Raw genomic sequence first — 25972 nt, forward strand, 5'->3', positions numbered from 1 at the left:
CCGAATAATGCAATGAAAGAACGCACTCAAAATACACACGCGCACTAGTATGACTTCATCATGTAACTTTACATTAGCCTAGATGCGTGCACTTGCACGATTTGTTTAGTTTTTGAATATACTTGATACTGTTAAAAGACACATCATTAAAACAAAAAATACGAGTTCACATATCACACCTAAACACACTTGGAAAAAGTAATTAGAACTAGCTACTAAATTAGTTAAAAATGCCTATCCATATACAGCTATGATTCGCGAACCCCAAACCGACTCAAATGATTCGCGAACCCCAAACTGACTCAAATGATTCGCGATCCCGCCCCGAACTCCCGAACTGATTCAAATGATCAGTGAAGCCGCTCCGAACTGATTCAAATGATTTGCGATCCCCAAACTGACTCAAATGATTCACGAACCCACTCTGAACTCCCGAACTGACTCAAATGATTCGGGATCCCAAATCAAACTCCCAAACTGACTCAAATGATTCGTGAACCCGCTACGAACTCCCGAACTGACTCAAATGATTCGCAATCCCGCTCCGAACTCCCGAACTGACTCAAATGATTTGCGATCCTGCTCCGAACCCCCAAACTGGTTCAAATGATTCACGCTCCATACTCCGAACTCCCTAACTGGTTCAAATGATTCGCGATCCCCAAACTGACTCAAATGATTCGCGAACCCACTCCGAACTCCCGAACTGACTCAAATGATTCGCAAACCCACTCCGAACTCCCGAACTGACTCAAATGATCCGCGAACCCGCTCCGAACTCCCGAACTGACTCAAATGATCCGCAAACCTGCTCTGAACTCCCGAACTGACTCAAATGATTCGCAATCCTGCTCCAAACTCTCAAACTGATTCAAATGATTTGCGAACCTGCTCCGAACTCCCGAACTGACTCATGATCCGCGAACCTGCTCCGAACTCCCGAACTGACTCAAATGATTCACAATCTAAAGTTCCCATCCAAATCAAATGACACCGCCAGTGCTACTATTGGCTTAGTTCTCTAATTTCATATTATTTACTGATTTTAAGGTACGAAAAGTATGTTGTTAACAAATAAAATATCAATATTTGCATTCCGAACTGCTTTCCACGTCGAAACATCCACGAACAGGGGCGGACTGGCCATTTGTGTGATCGGGAGAATCACAGAACGGCCGGTACTCCATGACGGCCGGCGGGCCAGCCCACCACCCACCATGCACGCAGTCATCACCTCATTCAGACTATAAGTCGCACCTTAAAGTCGCATCAGTCCAAAAATACGTCATGACGAGGAAAAAATTTTTAGAATCAAGAACCAAGAGAAAACATTACCGTCTACAGCGGCGAGAGGGCGCTCTATTTTTTCAGTGGTAGACTACAGGAGCACTGAGCAGCATAGAGTGCCCTCTCGCCGCTGTAGGCGGTAATGTTTTCTCTTGGTTAATTTCTCTCTGTTCATGTCAAATTAATTTTGATAAATAAGTCGCACCTGACTATAAGTCGCAGGACCAGCCAAACTATGAAAAAAAAGTGCGACTTATAGTCCGGAAAATACATTAAGTATAGAACAAGAGAGGAGAAAGAGTTATTTGCTAGGGATGATGTTTGGAAGTGATATTCAGGTTGCTACATTTTTAATGATTACAGTAGTTAAAACAGCTCAACATTTTAGCTGTCAAATGCAACATGCAGTAGCTAATATTAAGAAATATTTTGTGCTTTTACTTTAAAAATGTTGGTAACGTTACAGTTAAAGCTTACAAACTTTGAAGATTTTGAATACAGAAGTTACATTTGTAATGGTGTTGTAGGGGAATTTACAGTTAAAACCCAAGGACCAGATATGTCGCAATGAAGACCAGGAGTCAGAGATGAGTTTAATTAATAATAATAATTTTACTTGAAGAAAATAGTTTGCAATTTCATCAGCAGAAGTCAGCTTCAATACTCTCGACGGAGTTCGTAGGCCGCGCCACGTACAACTCAAAATCAACCACAGTTATACCCTGACAGAGGATACTCATTGCATCAATACATAAGTCAATAAACGCTGGACACTGGCAGTTGATCGTTTGTCCTGGGACTGTCTGAGCTTCTCTCTGTCCAGACAGATACTAACACACATGCACAGAGAACTTATCTAAAATTCAAGGCTTTCTAGCACTGGCGAGTGTCTTATCATTACGGTTGGATACACACACACAATATGTGGACATTAATCTTGAGGAAAAGAAATATAGGGTAGAACAGGATTCTTTAATATCTCATAAGCGCACATAAGGTTACACATATCACTCTTGCCATAACTTGATTAATAGTCAAACAAGAAATCATGTAATAATATAATTAATATCAGTATGAAGGATATGGCAACTCGGCATTCACTCCTTCAGTGTATTTTCATTTAGATGTGGTATTATTATTTGTGCAGTAAGATTAATTACTGCATAAATTAATTAAGATTATTAAGTAATAAATTCATTTTAAGACAACATGGAATAGATTGTATAATATGCTGTTATAACAGCATTTCATATAATCTATTCCATGCTATCTTGGAATAAAACCTGTTTTTTTTATCCATTTCATCATTTGTTTATTCAGGTTTAGCTTAGACCAAGAGCAGAGAGAGACACTCACTCCAGCTCAACTTTAAATTACTTTTAAGCGCTCCAAGTCAGATAGTCTCATCCTAGAGTTTTTTTTTTGTCAAACCACCTTCAGAAGAAGACAAAATACCTGACAGTACAGAGAGTGTTTAAGTTGAGTGTTTAAATCAACAGTACACAAAGATGGCGCAGACAGACTGTTGTCGAGTTTCCGCCCGCCGGTTGCTTTGGGCCGGGTTTAGTTAAAATCCAGGGCCGTTTTTTATTCCCAGTCCGTCCCTGGGCAGGGCTGTGTATGCTTCACATTCTCGTTAGATTTAGTTAATGTTTCTTGATTAAGTCGGATGTGATGTTAAAGCACCACTGATGCTGAAACCCTCACGGCTGACTAGCGTGCCAAAGATCTACTGCATGTGGGCTGCCCAAATTCTTCAACCGTTCCATCACTGGATTCATATTTTCTGCATGTCACTTTGCTTAATAATCTCCTAACAATCCTTCAACTTGGCTGCACATTCCAGAATTCTCAAAGCATGAAAACAGCTGGCTTCCAACAGCCCGACTGACTGTCCTTCGCTGTCCGTGATGGAAATATCAAACCAGTGAGCCGGAAGTGGACATCTCAATCTAAGTCCTTCTCACCATCCACCACCACACACGTCCTCCACATAATTCATGCGCTGTGAGCTTTTACTGGATGCTGTTCAGCCTTTTATTTTTTCGGTTTCCCTTTTTGCTTAGTCTCTTTCTTTGTGTTAAGCCGAGTGCATTTTTGGGCATTATTTTAACTGATTTCAGTAGCATTCTTTTTTCGAATTAACATCAGTGAATGTCATTATAAAAAATGTGATAAAATAGAGATTTTAATTATGCATATCATTTCAAAGCAGCTTTACAGATTCTAAGATAATTTGTAGTATACTTGTTGTAAACATGCCAAAATAGTGATAATTTATTACACATCTTTATTTATTAGTCTACTCTTATATAATAAGAGTCTATGTCCGGCTAACCATTATTGTTTGGGGCTTTACTACCAAGCTGTGGATCCAGTTCGCTAACATAAGAGTAAGATAACTTTTCTCCCACTGATTCTTTCTTTTTAGAACAGTGGAGCACTATCATTATTATAATAGGATGTATTATTGAAAAGCCACATTCCAGTATTGGTGATGGGTGTTCCGTTTCTGTACGTAGTAGACCAATCACAACAGACTGGGTCATCGGACCAATCAGAGCAGAGCAATATTATGCAAAGGAGGGTTTTGAATATTCAAACAAATAGTTTGAGAGTCTTGAGAAATAACTTAAAATTAAATGCATATTATAAGAAAATGAAAGTGTTTTTTGACCTTGCATGCATGTAAACCTGTTGTTGGGGACTCCCAAAAACAAATTATAAACATTTCAAATAGCACAAAAGGGGGACTTTAAATATACCTTTTTTCTCTCTCTTAATATCACTAAATGTCAATATCTTGATTATTTTAGCATGTGTTTGTGATGCCATATTGTGTCTGTAATAACGGTGATACAAGTGATCCTCTGGATTTAGATTGAGCTATTTTGTATATATATCAGTGCAGCAGTGGACTGTTTGGATGTAAGAAATAGTAAACTATTATAAATAGCTATAATAAAAAATAGCTGACAACATTGAGAAATATAGGGAATAGCTATCATTTTGGTTACAATGTATCTGATTTCAGGCAGAATTACTATAATGTGACGCATTCATACTGGGGTTGAAAATCGTGGTACAATTTTAGTTGTTTTCTTTACTGTATTGAGTTAAAGGAATAGTTCACTCAAAAAATTAAAAATTGCTTAAAATGTACCCAGCCTTAGGCAATCCAAGATGTAGATGAGTTTGTTTCTTCATAGGAACAGATTGGGAGAAATGTAGCATTATATCACTTGCTTACCAGTGGATCCTCTGTAGTGAATGGGTGCCGTCTGGGTGTTTCTTACAAACACAGAGTTTTTCACTTCACAAGGCATTAACTGATGGACTGGATTGGTGTGAATTATTGTGATGTTTTTATCAGCTGTTTGGACTCGCATTCTGATGGCACCCATTCACTGCAGAGGATGCATTGGTGAGCAAAACTGAATTGAAAACTATCGTCAGAAAGACATTTGAAGAAACGTGACGTGTCAGTGAGGCTCTCTCTGTATTTCACTTATCATCATCCATATTATTACATTTATAGCAATAGAGAGAAGCTATTTCATCCCAGGTGGCCCAACAAATGCTCGGAAAGTGTCTTCACACGATGCTTAGATGCTCTACATGAGTGACATTAAGGTACACAGGCTAAATATTTCAACATTGTAATGGAAGCATTAAAAATGTGACATTTAATTCTCAAAGTGGTCTATTGAAGCATACAAATACAGATTTGCCCCATTGCTTCTAGAACGATTCACCCCATTTCCAGAACAGACCAGTCAGTGTAACATGAAACCCCTTGTGCTTATATAAATTGTGTACATCCAAGGGTTGCATGCACATGCACCATATTTTCTCATATTGCCAACTGCAGATGAATGAAAACAGAGGAACACAATCACAGGGTTTGGTGAAAAGCACGCTGCTCGCCGTGCCGAATGGAATGACTGACATCCATTTAGTTGATTTGCCTCTGGCAATGAAAAAACACTTGTGAAATGAATAGCATCTCTGAAATCCCTTTCAACATGTCCATATCTCTCATGTGCAAGATTTCATCTTTCTTTAGCTTTTCATATACTGTAGCACCACTCACATTCAGCTTTCATGCAATAGCCATGGTTTTGAATTAGCTGAGGCTTTATTGTCATATATACTGTCATATATGGGTTTGATGTGAAAAATATTATTTTTCTTCTTGCATAATAGAATAATTGCAACATAAATATATTTTCTTTCCACAACAAGAAGTGAGATCAATTACAGCCAAGTGTTTATTTTAACCCTGTTACTTTTATTTTTTATTTTATTATTTTAAAACATTTGTATTTTATTTTATTTCCAACAAGTGAGATCATTTACAGCCAGTCAGTAATTAGCACAAAATAAACATGTTTATTTCAACACTGTTATTTTATTGTAATTTATTTTAAAATATTATTTTGTTTTATTTTATTGTATTTTTTTTCCAGATAGTCAGTAATTGCACAAAACAAATGCTTTTCTTTCAACTCTGTTTATTTTCTTTTTCAACATAGTAAACATGTTAATGTGCAATCCTTCAGATATTTGCACGATATAAACCCAATTTTCAATGTTGGGTTTATTTTTCACTAATGTCCGATTGCACTTATACAGTATATCTTCGTATCTATTTCCTGTATTTTTATCAATATTCCATGAATAATCACTTGAATCGTTGACTTCACAAAAAGAACAGTCTCAGAATTATAGTTTCATCTATAATAACGTGGTCTTTTATCCAAATACTAAACCTCTTTATCTTAAGTGCTCTACTTCTCAGACAAAATGTTAGTCTTTTTTGACTCTTTTATAAGAATCTCATATACGTTCTTATTTTCTCAGACTGGCATGACTATTTTCCTTTTCATGTCTTATGCCTGCTGATCAAATCAAGCTGTAATGGACACATAGCTCTTGTGTTTCAGTGTGGGACTACAAGGGGTCTCCATGGAAGGATGAGTCTCATAAATAAATGAGCAGATGAGTTGGTCTCTGACAAGTGAGGGACACGGCGTATTGGGCACATTTTTGATAGTGATCTAATTCAACTGGCAGCCATGGATGTTTATTTAATCAGAATGTCAGACACTTAACAAGATGAGACAAAAAAACAATAAAAAGCCTGTTGGAACAGCAGGAACAGAGACGTGAGTTCGTCTCCGAAACGTGTCTGGAAAGGAAGACGCATAGGGAATTGTAGCGAGGCACTCGATGTTGCCATCAACCCTGTGAAACCCAGGCGTAGCCCTTTGACCGGCGTTCAGAGTCTGTGTGTGCGCTTTAACGGCAAGTACAGTTGAGAAGTACCCCTGTAATTACAGAGCGAACAAAAGCTTACTTTGGAAAGGCAGCACAAAGGAGTATCAATGGCACATCACTCGCAAGGCTGGGCGGGAACGCTGGAGACGGAGGCCTCGTTCAATAGCGCTTTGAAAAGTGTAGATGTCAGAGCAAAATAGCTATCACGCTCCAGTAAGGATGTTTTGCGACAACTTTGTCAGTGTCACTTCACCATTAAACCTGTGTTGTCTTGTGTTGGGTCTTATTTTATTTTATTTTCAGCACAGCCACTCAGTCATTAGCACAAAATACAAATTTATTTCAACCAGTGCTTCTCATTTTGAGCCTTTAGTTTCACATTTCTGATATAATCACGACTAGATCACCTATGAAATTCTTCAGTACATTTAGTGTTTTCTTTAAAAAGTCCCACTGAATATTAAGTGTGTCATGACACATCTCGATCAGATTAAAATGTAAAAATTAGAAGTAAAAATATGCCAACTATTTTATTTAATTCTATTATTATTTTTGATGATTTACAGCCTGCCAAACTATTATTATTATTTTTTATTTTAGTTTCTATTATTATTAAATCGATTAACTTAATTTAATATTTAATTTAATTTATTATTATTTAATCTTTTATGTTATTTTACTTTTTTTTTTAAGTCCCGCTGAATATTTATAAAAGAAGACCTTGGCAATGAATCTAGATCAGATAAAATTTAAAAAAAATCATAATTTTTAAGATGTAAATAATGCCAAATCTTTTATTTTGTAATATTTCTAGCACAGTAGGTGAGATAATTTACAGCAAGTCAGTCATTAGCACAAAAACCCCCACAAATAAACCCATTTATTTAAAACCCGTTACAGTCATTGGGTTTATTTTTCAATGATGACTGACTGAGTGTATTTGTGTGTGTGTTATATGAGATTCTTGCATTTTGACTGATATTCACTGACTTTGCCAGTGCCACTTACACAAGAATCCCCTGTTGTCTTGTGCTCAGTGCAGAAACCCTCCTGTTTATCATTTCAAGGCATCAGATTCATAATTTGGCGTAATCACGACAAGGTCATCTATGAAATTATTCAGTACATTCAGTGTTTCTTTAAAAAGCCAGTTGAATATTTATATAATGAGACCTTGGTGTCATAACATATCACAATCAAATAAAAATTTCAAATTAAAAGTCATGAGAAGTCAATAGTGGGCACATGTGTACAGATATAGCGAAGGAGTCACAGTCTTCGGTCCGTCTTGTTCTCCGCACACCCACATGGAGGTCAGGGTAACATGTAGCCAGTCGCTGTGCTAATCTTCTTTGTCACTCATAAAATTTAGACTACATCTCCCTGTTGGAGGCCTGTCATTTTCCTCCTGCCTTCAGCTGTCATCAAACGCGAGTAATTACTCTGAGGGTTTGAATGGGCCCTTGATTATTTATAGGGTCGGATGTCTGAAAGAAAACCTTCTATGCTGCTTTGAATTATTTCACATTAGTGATAATGCATGAAAACGAGGACTTTTTCTCCTTTCCAGAGCTAAGGATAATCATGACCACATAGGAAGTGTCTTGCACCAGCACGGCTAATGATCGTCAAAGATCTTCTTCAAATGGATCGGAGGAATGAGACTAAACATAATTTCAAGGCTGAGTGAGAATGTCAGGAAAAAGAACTGTGATCTTTTCAATGTTGTGCAGAACCTGCAGACGGATATCAAAGGGACTGAATGGTGAAGATAGAATGTGGCTGCTTGAGGGTACATGTGTGTGGTGCTTTTGAAACACGTCTGTCCGATCAATGGCAGATGAGAGGTGTGTGTTTCGAAACCAGATTCACAAGCAGTCATTAGTGGTGTTTGCTAAAGCTTATCCTGCAAAAAAAGTTTTTTGACTTGTTTTCCAGTAAAAATAACTTGCATACATTAAGACCTGCTTCAATAGATTGCATCTTGAATAGCTTCAATCTTTGTCATACTGGATTGGCAGATTTTTTCTCATACAGTAGATGTTTAAATTGTAAAATGAATCTGACAATAAAGGATAAATAAAATATTAATACTTGATCGATACCTTGAATATCTTGAATGTTTGACATACTGGAGGGACAGATTTTTACTGTTTGAGTTTGTGTGACTTGCTTTTTACATACAATAGATATTTGAACTGGAATGAATGAATGAACCAGCAACCAATCAGAAACATCTACAACATTCTGTCATCATGGAGTTTAATTACGAGTTTTTGACTTGTTTCCAGTATAAATTAAGTATATCTTAAATAATGATATTAAGGCTTCTTTTTATGGTGTATTTTGCAAGAAAAAAACTAGTTCTTTTTCACTTATATTTTTTAAATGAAAATTAGATATAAATACTATATAAAAATTTTAAAATAAAAAATAAATGAATAAAATGTATTAAAGACATAGACTTATATTAACTCTTTCCATGTCAGCGTTTTTTTTTTTTTTTTTTTTTTAAAGTTGACTGTCACTGCAGCATTTTTGATAATTTTCATGGTTCCCAGGGGATTTTATTTTCTAAAAAAAAAAAATAATAATTGTGAAATGTGGATAAATATATTTTTTTAATCCTTTGTCAAAGACCGATGATCAAAACATAGATGTTTCCATCAACACCTCAGAAGTGCCACTGACATTTGGAAAGGATGGGTAGTTGTTATTTATATGCTGTTTAATGTTTGATAATTACATTATTTTACATTTCTGCTTGCATATGCAATCCCTGATTTGTTTCTGTTTTTTGTGTTTTGTTTGTGGAGATCCTACTCTTTTGGCACAAGTAAGCAAGCACTACTTGTATTTACGCCATTAGCGCAATTCTGTTTGTTTAACTCTAAACAACATTTACTTGGGAAATTGTGTAGAAACTACTACTCTTGAGTTGAGTATGAAACTCTTCTGAAATAGTGAAGACACATGCTGAAATAGTGTAGTAACTTCGTGATGTCACTTCCTGTCATGCTGAGATTCTGACTCTTCCTGTGGCTCTGCATGTAGATTTCTGTCTGTTGCAATCCTGGTGCAGTTGCAATTGTGTTTTATTCACTCGTTCAATGATTTTATGCTGTCATGCACACACGCCTTTCTGGCTTCTTTTCAAAATGAAGATCAAAGTGATAATCTTTAATCTGTTGCATGTTTCAGTGATATTTGTGGCCTGTTCATGTTTTTTGTTAAGCGTATTTGTCCATTTTGCTCTTTGGAGGCCCCTAACGTTTAAATCCAAGTGGCTGTAGCTAGGATAATTTGGTCTGGGAAGATGCTGATTATGGAAATCTCTGTCATTGCATATTTCTACCATATAGAGTAGGTCTGTTTCTGAACAACCAGAAAGCTGAGAATAGATCTGCATTTTCAAAGCTGAGATGCAGTTGTGACAAATTGCTAGACATGTAAGAGATTTGAAACTTGTTTGGCATTATTTGATATCCTCTTGTAGTGCATTGAAGTGTTTACACCGTGAGTTTCAGTCAAAACAGGCTTTAAGTATTTTTTATTGCATACCTTTCTGAAGTTATATTTGGCTTTTATGATATTTTGTCTGTAAACAGAAGATAATGGACAGAAAGTGATTAGGTAAATGTGATGCAATTCACATTTGAGCTTTTGTGCTCCAAAGCTCATTATAATCCATTCCCCGAACGCTAAGCCATAGTGTCAATGTTTTTTATTTTGTTGACAACTTCCTGCACTCCGCTCCCTTTAAACAAGCTCTCACAGCTTATTGTGCAGATGTGATAGTGGCTCTTCTTTCAGTGATGGACAATGCAACCTTCACCATTATCAGAATTGTCACGGCCTACCTGCACAACACTTATCTTTATCTGGAGCAGCAGATGGCCTTTCACATGTGTCATTGATGTGACTGAAGCCATCTCCTCCTGATGTGACCTGAAACAAATGAGCCATGAGAGCAGATATACCATCAGCAGCACACATCAGGGCCATTCCACTCTCTCGGCCAACACTGTGTTCTCTCTCTCTCTCTCTCTCTCTCTCTCTCTCTCTCTCTCTCTCTCTCTCTCTCTCTCTCTCCAGCTGGACTGATGATCTGTTTCTGTTTCATGATGCATTTTGGCTTACAGCAAATTGACACAGAGATCAACAATAGAGAGTTAAAAGACTATAGTTTTGTGATCCAGGCAGAGGTTGAGGTTTAAAAAGTTCACATCGATGTTAGAAATGTTCTTTTAGATCTGCTCGTATTTGTATAAACTTGATTTATTATCCACTGAAATAATTTAAAGGGGGCATATACACACAGTTTCACCCAATCTCTTGTTAATCTTAAGTATTTACTGCATCTTTCAAATCTCCAACAAGTCTTTAGTTTTATCAAATTTATAAAAGAAAGATACAGCTTTACGATTCTCTCCAGAAAAAGACGAGCTTCTGGAAGCGCTATTTATAATAATAATAATTATTAGTAGCAGTAGTTATAGTAATAGTATAATTATTATTATTATTAATAATAATAATAATGATATTTAATTATGTAACAACATCAATACTACTACTACTACTACTAATAATAATAATAATTATTATTAAAAAGTAATATTTATTATTATTATTATTAGTAGTAGTATATTAGTAGAAGTAATAGTATAATAATAATAATAATAATAATAATAATTATTATTATTATAATTTTTATATTTATTAATAAATGATAATAATAATAATAATAATAATAATAAATTGAATAATAATAATAATACAATTATCAAACATTAATTATATTTTTATCAGTAGCAGTAGAAGTAGTTTTTCATTATTTTATTTCATATCACAATTTTATTTTATTTTTATTTTATTTATTTATTTATTTTTTACTATTATTAGTATTCTTTTTATCATGAGTGTAAAATGCTGGAAAAGTGGTTGGATTGTGAATTAAAGTTTACAGAGACAAATATATTTTCTCTATGGTTTATTTTACATAATATGACCAAGGGTCAGTAAAAGCAGTGATCAGGTGAGGTTTTGAGATTCTTCTGAATCAGAACAGTGAGTTTATAGAAATAGTTAAAAATGTACAATCAAGCCCATCTCTACAACATTTTAAGGTTTGTGACAGTGTCAGAGGCTCCACTAAAGGCCACGTATGTGAAACCGTGAATTTCCTGCGACAGCCCTTGATACACGAAGAGCTATATTTAGGGTGGATAACTAGTACTGCACAGTAAAATCTGACATTTGGACCACAAGGGAGTCTTACTGCGTCGCTCGCAAATGACAGTGTCACTGTTGGTTTGTGTCCCCGGTGGAATAGGTTAAAGAGAACAAAACATGTTTTTGCAGTGGAGCGCTGGCCCGGCAAGACAGATCTAATATAACTGGATTTGATTGCAGGGTATGATCTGACTGGGGCTGTCACTGCTGAGTGAGCCCCTCGAGTCCAGGACAGTGTCATGTGGAGAGGAGAGGAGAGGAGAGGAGAAGAAAGAGGAGAGGAGAGGAGAGGAGAGGAGAAGAAAGAGGAGAGGAGAGGAGAGGAGAAGAGAAGAAAGAGGAGAGGAGAGGAGAGGAGAGGAGAGGAGAGGAGAAGAGAAGAGAAAAGAGGAGAGTAGAGGAAAGGAGAGAAGAGAAGAGAAGAGAAGAGAAGAGAAGAGAAGAGAAGAGAAGAGGAGAGGAGCGGAGAGGAGAGGAAAGGAGAGGAGCAGAGAGGAGAGGAAAGGAAAGGAAAGGAGAGGAGAGGAAAGTAGAGGAGAGGAGCGGAGAGGAGAGGAGAGGAGAGGAGAGGAGAGGAGAGGAGAGGAAAGGAGAGGAAAGGAAAGGAGAGAAGAGAAGAGAAGAGGAGCAGAGAGGAGAGGAGAGGAGAGGAGAGGAGAGGAGAGGAAAGGAAAGGAGAGGAGAGGAAAGTAGAGGAGAGGAGAGGAGAGGAGAGGAAAGTAAAGGAGAGGAGAGGAGAGGAGAGGAGAGGAGAGGAGAGGAAAGGAGAGAAGAGAAGAGAAGAGAAGAGAAGAGGAGCAGAGAGGAGAGGAGAGGAGAGGAGAGGAAAGGAAAGGAAAGGAAAGGAAAGGAGAGGAGAGGAGAGGAAAGTAGAGGAGAGGAGAGGAGAGGAGAGGAAAGTAGAGGAGAGGAGCGGAGAGGAGAGGAAAGTAGAGGAGAGGAGAGAAGAGGAGAGGAGAGGAAAGTAGAGGAGAGGAAAGGAGAGGAGAGGAGAGGAGAGGAAAGTAGAGGAGAGGAGAGGAGAGGAGAGGAAAGTAGAGGAGAGGAGAGGAGAGGAGAGGAGAGGAGAGGAGAGGAAAGGAAAGGAAAGGAAAGGAAAGGAAAGGAAAGGAAAGGAAAGGAGAGAAGAGAAGAGAAGAGAAGAGAAGAGAAGAGAAGAGGAGAGAAGAGGAGCAGAGAGGAGAGGAAAGGAAAGGAAAGGAAAGTAGAGGAGAGGAGCGGAGAGGAGAGGAAAGTAGAGGAGAGGAGAGAAGAGGAGAGGAGAGGAAAGTAGAGGAGAGGAAAGGAGAGGAGAGGAGAGGGGAGGAGAGGAGAGGAAAGTAGAGGAGAGGAGAGGAGAGGAAAGTAGAGGAGAGGAAAGGAGAGGAAAGGAGCGGAGAGGAGAGGAGAGGAGAGGAGAGGAGAGGAGAGGAAAGTAGAGGAGAGGAGAGGAGAGGAGAGGAAAGTAGAGGAGAGGAAAGGAGAGGAAAGGAGCGGAGAGGAGAGGAGAGGAGAGGAGAGGAGAGGAAAGGAAAGGAAAGGAAAGGAAAGGAGAGGAGAGGAGAGGAAAGGAGAGGAGAGGAGAGGAGAGGAAAGGAGAGAACAGGAGAGGAGAGGAGAGGAGAGGAAAGGAGAGGAGAAGAAAGTAGAGGAGAGGAGAGGAGAGGAGAGGAGAGGAGCGGAGAGGAGAGGAGAGGAAAGGAGAGAAGAGGAGAGGAGAGGAGAGGGAAGGAGCGGAGAGGAGCGGAGAGGAAAGGAGAGAAGAGGAGAGGAGAGGAGAGGAGAGGGAAGGAGCGGAGAGGAGCGGAGAGGAGAGGAAAGGAGAGAAGAGGAGAGGAGAGGAGAGGAGAGGGAAGGAGCGGAGAGGAGCGGAGAGGAAAGTAGAGGAGAGGAGAGGAGAGGAGAGGAAAGGAGAGGAAAGGAGAGGAAAGGAGAGAAGAGGAGAGGAGAGGAGAGGAGAGGGAAGGAGCGGAGAGGAGCGGAGAGGAGAGGAAAGTAGAGGAGAGGAGAGGAGAGGAAAGGAAAGGAGAGAAGAGGAGAGGAGCGGAGAGGAGAGGAAAGGAGAGGAGAAGAAAGTAGAGGAGAGGAGAGGAGAGGAAAGGAAAGGAGAGGAAAGTAGAGGAGAGGAGAGGAAAGGAGAGGAGGGGAGAGGAGAGGAGAGGAGAGGAGAGGAAAGGAGAGGAGCAGAGAGGAGAGGAAAGGAAAGGAAAGGAAAGGAAAGGAAGGGAAAGGAAAGGAGAGGAGAGGAAAGTAGAGGAGAGGAGAGGAGAGGAAAGTAGAGGGGGGAGAGGTGAGGAGCAGTTTGAGCCAATATGATGATCAATCTCTATCCAAACATACACTTTATCTATCCACCTATATCTTTCTTTCTTTCTTTCTTTCTTTCTTTGATCCTGTCATTCTATCGATAACTATTATTCTATCTATTGTTCTGTCTCTTGTTCTATCTATCTATCTATCTATCTATCTATCTATCTATCTATCTATCTATCTATCTTTTGTGTATCTGTTTTTCTGAAGTGTGTACTCCTTAACCTTGCTTCGAGTCCACTAATATCAGTACATTATGATTGGATGTTCTTTATCTCTATTATTATGTTAATAAATATGTTGACATTCTGGTGTGATGTAGGACAAATTGTTAAATTTGCTCCTGCATAGACAAACTGTTACAACTTTTATCACCTGTGCAGTAAAGCACATTAGTCTCGTCCACTTGTTTTTGTCTTGGAGTAATTATTAGCACCTCAGATGGACTGTCATGTCATCTCTCAATAATAACCTCTCCGAATGCATAACCCTGGGATACATTTCATTAGCTTGTCAAACACACGTCTCTTTCGGTCGCAGTGTTCTCGTCAGGTCTCACGTGCATCCAAGGTGATCAAACCTGCGTCAGCCTGCACCTGCCGGCTCCCCGGGGAGAACGCAGGGAGCTCGAACAACAAAATCTACACAGCACACACTCGGGGAGATCCGGCGTGCAGCGCTTTCAATCATCTCATCTGTTAACCTGAGGAAAGTATCAAAAACCTGGTGAGCCCAGGGTGTGCTCGACAGCCTTTGAGTTTGACTCCAACACACAGATTGATCAAAGAACAGACAAATGTTACTCAATACTACTTCCCTCCATGAGGATTTCAGTTCTCTAATACTCAGGTTTGACAGTAAATCACCTTCATGCGCCCTTTTTTCGACAGCTTGTCTGTCCGTCAGGTTTTTCCTCTAGGGGCGATCTCTAACCTCTAGCACAGTTAACAAATGACCCTGTAAAGATTTTGATACAGTTTGGTTCATACATACCTCTTTCTCATGTTGAAGTTTGTGCCTGGCCAGGGTTTTCATAGAACCCTGCTTAATATAGTTAAGTGAAACTAAAACTAAACCGTAATAAAAAGAGAAGAAAAAGAAGACTTTATATAACACATTTTTCTTTGTCTTTTATTTACGTTTTTTTTTCAGTACTAAATATAAAATAACATGCATTTTATATGATCCCTCTTATTTTGTAAAAACTATTTACATTTTCACAGATTCTGCAAGTGGTTCCCAAACTTTCACATGCCACTGTATAGATTTATATATCTATAATAATTTAATATAATACATGATTTAATGATTTAAATATTAGTTTTTTTTATAATATTAGTGTATATAGATAGACAGACAGACAGATTTGCAATGATATATGCATTGATTATAGTTTACTTAAACGAAACCTAAAATTATAACAAGTATTTTTGCAACTTGAAATAAAATAAAGGTTAACCAAAATAAAATATATATATATAATATATATATATAATACTTTATATATAAAACTTTTTTATTAACATTTTTTATTTTATTTTATTTATCTAGTTGCCTGTGCAATATTTCTCATTCTCATGTATAATATTTTGATGTGCCAAAAAGTTATTTTAAAAGATGTGAAAAAAAAACCTAAAAAAAAAAAAAAAAAAAACTAACACAAAATAAATAAATAACTAAATAATAAAAATAATAATAAGAAGAACAAATTATTGCAATTTTAATAAGGAAAATATAAAATATTTTTACATTTTATAAAAACTATAATAGTATCTCGATCATACTTAATTTACACTACTGCATACAGGTCTGTGTTTCCAATTTTTTTTTTTACATTTATGTTATTATGCAATCACAGGCTGCTTTTGATGCAAAGTGTAAAAGATATAATAAATGCATCAAATACCTAAACAAAATATCTAGAGATGCACTTCCAGTATAGACTGTTTGAAGGGTTATTTGGTATTGCAGATCTGTTTGTTTCTGTATTAGTCTCACAAGCCTGCAGTGTTATCTTTGTTGTGATGTTAGTGATTCCTCTTTGAAGACCAGCAGGTTTTGGGAGCCACTTTCCAGCCTTTTCTGCTGTCGAAACTTGCATAATGGTTCTATATCGAGCATCGGCTTCCCGTCGATAGAGAAACGGGCCATCGAAGCACACAGAAATCCATTAGGTAAGGCCCGGTAAAAGTTTGGGAACGTGTAACCGGTAGATTTTGCACTTTATTCAATGTTGGAATTATTTCTCAAGGGAGAGAATAATGGTCATATAAATCTCTCTGTGTGTGCAATTACCAAGACTGGCAAGGTCTATTCTCTCCCGAGTGATCGTCTGTGAACAATGACATATTACCGGACGGCCGGCTACGGTCATTAAGATCTGATATGGGATTTATGGGCAGTCTTTAAACACGAGACGGTATAAAAGAGATTTGAACACAGGCAAAATAGCACAGAGGATTCTTTCCCCGTGCGGTGTAATGAAGTGTGATGGAAAGGAGAAGGGATGAAGGGTTATTTTTAGGCCAGATCGATTTAACAATGAGCGGAATGAGTCAATTGCTCTCCGAACTGTCACTCCACTGTCCGGATGTCATCATGGCCTGCTTCTAATGGTGCAAGGCAACAGGGACAAGATGGCGGGTCTCGTCACATTGTTTTGACACCTGAGATGTCCAATGCAGCACTGTAATTGACGTACCTTTCAAATGGCCTCATGGTTTGACATATTTAAAATAATGTAACAATGAAATAGCCCATTATACGGGAGCTCTGCCTTAACTACCTGTGCTCTAAATAGATGTTGTTAGGGAAGGAATCATTTCAGCCGCTCTTAGGAAATATGAATTTCACTCAGTGCTCTAGCCAATGTCAATCTTCATATTGTACACAGGGGCTCATTAGCGACTACAGTAATCATGATGGAATCATTGCATAAGAGAGACAAACACAATGTGACTTCTTTACTGTCGTTGCGCCTGTTTAATGACCACAGTTTAAATGAGATTTATCAGTGGAAAAGATGTGCATCCACAATTCTCTCCAAACTCAGGTAACAACTGCAGTTTTCTGTGTTTTGCGCTCAGAAAATGGGTTCTAGTGGTTTGCATTGGCTGTTTGGTATCCTATAGAGGTCTTACATGTACAGTATAGTCTGTTATTATGATTGGTTAATTAAAAAATGAATTTATGTGGTTTATGTTATTGTGTTTTTGAGCTTGACTGTAAACATCACCATCTGCACAGGGAAATAAATAAAAAATCTATATATAAAGCAAAATTACCTTACCAAAATTACATACATTTAGCAGATGCTTTTATCCAAAGCGACTTACAGTGCATTCAGGCTATACTTTTTTTTTCTTTCTGTGTTCCCTGGAAATTGAACCCACGACCTTTGCCCTGCTAATGCAATGCTCTACCACTGCCACAGGAACAAAAAATTAAGTGACTTTAGATTTAAAACAAGAAAAAAAAAGAGAAAAACATACCAATGGGGTAATGAAAATAAACTTGTTTTTCCTTGTAAAATTTAATAATAAAATAAATGAATAATAATAATAAAAAATCTTAACCCATTGGCAGACATTTTTTCTTGTTTTCAGCGTGAAGTCACTCAGTTTCGTTACATTTTGCCAGAAAACATTGAATAAAAATTCATAAATACATAAAAAGTTGCTCAAAATAAGAAAAATGTCTGCCAATGTGGAAAAATAAATTGATTTCACTTTAAATTAAATAAATAAAACGCAACAAGAATACTGAGGAAGAAAAAAACTTTTTTCTTTCTGAATATTGGTTGTTGATTGAGCTGTTACTTTATTTGTAAGGGTCAGAGAGGGTGGAAAATGCTTCAGAATATGGCTCCTTTAAAGCAATATTTCTAATTGTCCCCTCTGATTTGCACATTGCAATAAGCTTATTGTAATTTCCGATGACAATTAAGAGGCCTCTGCTCCCAAATGCACCAATGAGAGAGCTTAGACAGAAGATTTGTTCATTGAGAAGAGAGAAATAGATCCTTTGCCTCACCACATTAGTGCCGGCCCCTTAAAGTGACTGTTTATCATGAGGTGGTGCTCCAGGTTTTAATGAGCTCACTCTCTGTACTAGTATAATTCCAATTAGTCGGCTCCTTTCATACAAAGATGTGATTACTGTGAGAGGCCTCTATTGTTTTGTATTCAGTGGCGAAAGCAGTGCTTTGGTTGTTTCAAATCTTATTCTTCCATGCCGGTCGGCTGACAGGAACATTAGACCTTGTTCTGCATGCGGGGGGATACTAGCTCATTAATACACCTTGGATGGTTTAATTCACTGACTTCACACATTATATGATAGATGTGACAAAGCACTCTGATTCAATCTGCAACTCTGCCGTTGTGCTGCAAATGCAGAGAAAAATGCTTTAATTTTACTGTAAATACCATCTAATGATTTTATTCAGTTTAAATATAACTGATGTAGATGGTTGAATCGAAACATGCCAGTATCTTGTTCAGGAGAGGCTTAAAATAAATTTAAAGGAAGAAATGATGCAATAAAATAAATTTTACTTGGATTTTCATGATATATATATATATATATAAAATTATAAAATAAATAAAAACAATTGTACAATAGATTAAATGTATTACGATTTTATTATAAGTAATAATTTCATTAATTATAAAATAAAATAAACATATATTATATATCAGAAAACATTACACACACACACACACACACACACACACATACATACATATATATATATATATATACTATTAGTGCTGTCAATCTATAAAAAAATAACTAATTAATTATTAAATATTAAAGTATTTAAATATACATTCAATCTTCAAATTAATGTATAAACAACATAAAGACAGTATATTTTTAAAAAATTCAAAGGTATCCACCAATAATACTGATGTCTCTATGAAATAGTTTTTTCCCCTAATATTTAACCGCTGACTATAGGCATTCAACATTACAGTATAATTGAGAGCTATAAATTATTATTATTAGCTTATTTTGGCTGCATTAAGAGCTGCCGCTGCTGAACATGATGGGATCTGACACACATCGCATTTTCTCACAAATCTTTACTTTTAAGACCTGAAGTGGGTCAGAAATATCTCTACTGATGAGCTGAGGAGTTGAATCGGGTATGTTCGATGAGGGAGACAGAGCTGGCTCTCCAGGACAGTTTTGAAAATCACTACATTTCAGAGAAATGTTCTTAAATGTGACTCATATATAACAAATACTTGCATGCATAGTTTAAAAGCAGCTTTAATCGCCTTATTGATAATTTCATGACTTAACTGATGACATACAGCCAAGTATGGTGACCCATACTCAGAATTCATGCTCTGCATTTAACCCATCCAAAGTGCGTGCTCACACACCAGTGGGCAGCGCTTTATGCTGGGGCACCCAGGGAGCAGTTGGGGGTTTGGTACCTCAGTCACAGTATTGCCACCCCAAGACTCGAACCAACAACCTTAGGGTTAGGAGTCAAACTCTCTAACCACCAGGCCATGACTTCCCCATAAATGAAGTCACCACATTTGTGCATGCAATTGAAGACCATGTGCAACAAGCCCAGTATAACAGTAGTTTTTGTCAAGAAATAGAGACAGAAGCAGCAGTTGTGTGTTGGATGGCCAAACCTAACTCCACCCCTGCATTTATTGCGTTAAATATTTGTTACCCGTTAAACTAAAAGGAAAAATAAATAAATTATAATAATAATATTACAAATATATAATATTATATAATATTGTATTTTTAAATTGTATTTAATATTAATATAATTAATATATTTATAGTTCATACAGGTATTCAGTTATATTAAATATTTACTGTTTTGTCTCTTTTTATATAAGAAATAGTCTTCCGAAAACATTTATTTTATTCATATTTAATATTTAAATTTTAGGCATTTAATTTTTTTTCTCATTACCATCATAAACTCTGAGAGTTTCATCATCCCCAATCCAAAAAACCCCAAAATAACAGGACTGTATGACTACAGATCTGTTGCCTTAACATCTGTGGTCATGAAGTCGTTAGAGAGACTGGTGTTGGCTTATCTGAAGGACATCACTGGACCCTTACTGGACCCTCTGAAGTTTGCTTACCGAGCAAACAGGTCCGTGAAAGCTGCTGTGAACATGGGGCTATACATCTGGACAAACCAGACTTATGTGAGGACCCTGTTTGTGAACTTCAGTTTGGCCTTCAACACCATCATCCCAATACTCCTCCAGACTAAACTAACCCAACTCTCTGTTCCTAGCTCTGTCTGTCAGTGGATCACCAGCTTTCTGACAGGGAGGCAATAGCTAGTGAGACTGGGGAAATTCAAAAGCCTTACAGGGCTGTGTTCTCTCCACACTGCTCTTCTCCCTCTACACCAATGACTGCACCTCTACTGACCCCTCTATCAAGCTCCTGAAGTTTATGGACAACACTACAGTCATCTGCCTTATCCAGGACAGTGACGAGTTTGCATACAAGCAAGAGGTAACACAGCTGGCTGTCTGGTGCAGTATTAACCACCTGGAGCCGAACATGCTCAAAAATGTGGAGCTGATAGTGGACTTCAGAAGGAACCGCCCTGCACTCACCCCACTCACCATCATGAACAGCAGAGAGTGGAGTCTACAGTAGAGTCATTCAGATTCTTGGGCAGCTCCATCTCACAGGACTTGAAGTGGGACAATCACATTGACTCCATTGTTGAAAAGGTCCAGCAAAGATTGTACTTACTTTGCCAGCTGAGGAAGTTCAACCTGCCATAGGAACTGCTCACACCGTTCTACTGAGCCGTCATTAGGGCTTTTCGCACTGCCTGTAACCTTTTCATAGTACCACAACTTATTGTGGAACTACCCACTTTTGGGTTTGTTCACACCGCCGGAACTAGGTGTGGTTTTAGTACTGGACAGCCTTTTTTTTGAGAACCAAATTAGCTCCTACTACGGAGCAGGATCTAACCAGCATGACTGGTACTATCAGTGACGTAAGTAGACATTGATTGGCCAGACGCGTTTGAAAACACTTTAAAATATTTATGATTTAAAATGCCATTTAAACAGTCTGTAAACATTGTGTCAACTTATTTTGCAAGTATGATGAACAGCGATAGATGGACAGACGCTGAAGTGCAGACACTTGTAGCAAATGTAGCACTGCCAGTTGTCATTGGAGATTCTTAATCCTCCTTTCTGTTCTTTCAATCTCTTAACGTATACACCGACATTCCATGTCCATTATTGTGTAACCCCCAACAAAACAAAAACACAGCTGCGATTACAGCATCCTCCATCCACCTGTTGTTAAGAGTTGTTGAACGCCTCGCACAAATGACATTGACCGGCTTACGTCACATCCTAGTACATACTGTCGTTGCGAATGCAACCGTTTAAATGGTAATGGAAAATAGTTCGCGCAAAATCGTCCCAGTACTTTAGTACTGTAGATTTAGTTCTGGAACTAAAGCAGTGCGAAAGGTCCTATTGAGTCATTGTCCTGTGCCCTTCAATAATGGCACCTTTCACTGCATGGTACGGCATGGCTCACTTTTGGGGTGGTTTCCACTCTGTACAGTACCTGATTCTGTTGGCACTACAGAGAACCGAACACCTGGACTACAAGACAAGAAATGTTTCTTACCCTAGGTAATCTTCCTCATGAGCAGTTAATGGGGTTATTTGATGCAATTTCAAATTTTCCATTCTTTTTGGAATGTTACAAGCTCTTGGTGCATAAAGAAGATCTGTAAAGTTGCAAAGACTAAAGTCTCAAATCCAAAGAGATATTCTTTATGTAACCTTTGGCTAAAAGTATTAAAAAAAATAAAAAAAAAACGACTACGCCACCTGGGTTATTTCTTCACCCCCCCAAAAAATGTAACCAAAATAAATTACAATAATATGTAGGACCCTGTAGTACACATTTATTTTGCCAAAAATGATTTACTCTTAAAAAGGTTTTAAAATACCATTTAAAGCTTACCAGTTATTTACCCACAACTGATAAGAGACTAGATTAAATCCACTCTAACAGAAGGGACAAACCACACAGCAAATCAGTGCATAATTCTTAAAGCAGTGATAAACCAAAAAGTGATAAACCAAAAAAACAAACACAAATATACTCTCCCCTTCTGTTAAGTCTCAAAAATCACAGCTCGTCACAGGTGAATATATTTACAGTACGGACCAAAAGTTTGGACACACCTTCTCATTCAAAGAGTTTTCTTTATTTTCATGACTATGAAAATTGTAGAGTCACACTGAAGGCATCAAGGTTTATTTGACCAAGAAGGAGAGTGATGGGGTGCTGCGCCAGATGACCTGGCCTCCACAGTCACCGGACCTGAACCCAATCGAGATGGTTTAGGGGTGAGCTGGACCGCAGACAGAAGGCAAAAGGGCCAACAAGTGCTAAGCATCTCTCGGGGAACTCCTTCAAGACTGTTGGAAGACCATTTCAGGTGACTACCTCTTGAAGCTCATCAAGAGAATGCCAAGAGTGTGCAAAGCAGTAATCAAAGCAAAAGGTGGCTACTTTGAAGAACCTACAATATGACATATTTTCAGTTGTTTCACACTTTTTTGTTATGTATATAATTCCATATATAATTCCACATGTGTTAATTCAGAGTTTTGATGCCTTCAGTGTGAATCTACAATTTTCATAGTCATGAAAATAAAGAAAACTCTTTGAATGAGAAGGTGTGTCCAAACTTTTGGTCTGTACTGTATATAAATGTTAACATACTGTTGTATAAAAACAAAGAAAGAAAAATACAAAACAGAAAAAAACACAACAAGTAACTCCCGATTAATATATATAAAAAAAGTTTCACTGAGCAAAAATACTGTTAATTTAATACACTTGCACAAGAGACAAATATCCAAGTTCTTACTCAAATATATCATACAGAGCACTCGGGCAGAATAATCTTTTATAAAAAAACAAAAAAAACACTCTGTAACACAGAGGTTTACAATCGTGATGTATGACGGTCTAGACTGTAAACCAGCAATATAAACCTGGTTTATAAAACAGCTCTGAGAGATGTATACAAAACAGCAGCTAGCGCTCTTTGGCCGCACCTGAAAACAAACATGCGCACATCCCTATAACAAACACACATTTAGATTATAATCGGCAGCTAAAGAAAAAAAAATTTAATAAAACAAGCGACTCACAAGGGGAAAGCAACAGGAAAATATAAACCAACAAGACCTTTTCTGCCCGCACAACACAGGAGAAGAATCAAAGCAGCCCACTTGAATACACTTTTTATAAAGCCACTAACAATGCCGCAATAAAAGCTCCACAGCAGTGGCCGTGTCTTCGCCTTAGAAATACACCATTAAAATAACAACAAATAAACTCAAATGAATAAAATTTAACCGGTCACATTCATAAAAGTTAAGAGTCAACCATGCCCTCCTAAAATGGCTCATTCTAACACGCCCCCCACATATCGATGTCATGATGTGGGAAGTGTTACATAATGCTGCCCAAATGTTCATAGAAAGAAAGAAGGCGTAACTTTTATTCTCACTGTTGCCGCTGCAGCCATATTGTGGAGATGCTGTGTGTTTTGTTGTGAAAGCAAAACTACTTTGTTTGGCCTTTCAAAAGAGGACACAACTAGAAATCAATGGTTGTATTTACAACACTGTCCCAGAACAGTTCAACCCAAATATTAAGATGTGTGCAGTGCATTTTTCAGAGGATGAGGACTGTTTCCTGTGAGAGTAGCCTAAAACGCCGTTGTCTGTTTCTATAAAGTTGGGCAGTACCAACTTTGCAAGGACAGTCTGGTGCTTCTGACTCACAGCCTGTGACTATTCAAACGCATTTTGTGACATTTCCGTCACATGCTTGAGGCATTCTGTCAATCACAACACACTGGATAGCTGGCCAATCAGTGTACACCGCACTTTTCAGACCGAGAGCTTTGTAAAAATCGACGTGTTTTTACAAAGGCGAGGCATTCAGGAGAAACAATAATGTACATTTTGTGGAAAATAATTTTTTAGTTTTTTTTTAACCTTAAACTGCATAAACACATTGCATTACACCAAATACACAAAATGATGTTCTTTTTAGCAACATCGGGAAGTTTTTAGCAACATTGGGAAGTCGTGGCCTAATGGTTAGAGAGTCGGACTCCCAATCGAAAGGTTGTGAGTTCGAGTCCCGGGCCGGCAGGAATTGTGGGTGGGGGGAGTGCATGTACAGGGGGAGTGCATGTACAGTTCTCTCTCCACCTTCAATAACACGACTTAGGTGCCCTTGAGCCCCCAACTGCTCCCCGGGCGCCGCAGCATAAATGGCTGCCCACTGCTCCGGGTGTGTGTTCACAGTGTGTTCACTGCTCTGTGTGTGTGCACTTCGGATGGGTTAAATGCAGAGCACAAATTCTGAGTATGGGTCACCATACTTGGCCGAATGTCACTTTCACTTCACTTCACATCATATGACCCCATTAAATGCTCTCCCCATTGTACAATATAAATATGTGCAATCACTTGGGAAGTCGTGGCCTAATGGTTAGAGAGTCAGACTCACAATCGAAGGGTTGTGAGTTCGAGTCTCGGGCTGGCAGGAATTGTGGGTGGGGGGAGTGCATGTACAGTTCTCTCTCCACCTTCAATACCATGACTGAGGTGCCCTTGAGCAAGACACCGAACCCCCAACTGCTCCCCGGGCGCCGCAGCATAAATGGCTGCCCACTGCTCTGGGTGTGTGTTCACAGTGTGTGTGTGTGTGTGTGTTCACTGCTCTGTGTGTGTGCACTTTGGATGGGTTAAATGCAGAGCACGAATTCTGAGTATGGGTCACCATACTTGGCTGAATGTCATGTCACTCACTTATTAATACCAATTCATAATTTGTTGTTCATACTATTGTTGTTTACTTATGTATATTCACACAGTATGTGCATTTCATTCACATATCCTTATTTTTATTATCTGTGTGTTATCTCTCTGTACTGGAAGGTTTTGTCACCAAAACTAATTCCATGTGCAAAAATTAATGCATTTATATTTCATATTTAGATTTTATTCAGGAATATACACTTACATTAAATACTTACAGTTTGTGTATATGTACCCATTCTGGATCCGTCAGCAGATCCCTAATATATCTTCTCATAGATGGATCCGCTGATTAGGGGTGTAACAATTCACTCGTTTTCTCGATGCATCGATTACAAACCCTGTCGATTCATATGCATCGATCTTGAAACATGATTTTTGAATCGTGAATCACCGATCTTGGACAGCAATCGATTCAAAATGCTAAGAATCGAATGAATCGCGATTTCTATAGCGATTCAATGCTTTCGAAATGTATACACATTAAATTACTACACGCACGAATTAATGGAGACCTTGAAGAGTGTTCGTGAATCGTGCCTCTTATCTGTCCTTCACGCGCTCCACTGTTTACCGACTGAGACTGTCACAGGATTGCGCTCGCGCTCCGTTCGTCTCTGACGCAGCTGACATGTGATCTATAGGACTCGTGGCCAGTAATGCTAACGTGAAGTTTTACTTTTCTGTAGTTTGTCAATGGCTCTCTGCATCTTACCTACGCAGTTACCGGAGCCGTCGACAGCTGTATTTATTGCATGGACGGAGCAGAAATGTAAGTGTCTAAATCATACGCACAGATCCATTGAATGATAAATGTGTTTAAACAATGCGGATGAACCGAATATACGAAGGAAACTTTTAAAAGTAACCACAGCATTAACAACGACCTTGAAATAAGAGCGCGAGATTTATCTGATAATCAGATGCATGAAAGTAGCGTTTGTTTCATTAGCAAACAGACATCTGGGACGTTTTCTCTCAGAATCATT

Source organism: Carassius carassius, chromosome 46, assembly GCF_963082965.1.
Source record: "Carassius carassius chromosome 46, fCarCar2.1, whole genome shotgun sequence".
Classification (NCBI taxonomy): Eukaryota; Metazoa; Chordata; class Actinopteri; order Cypriniformes; family Cyprinidae; genus Carassius; species Carassius carassius.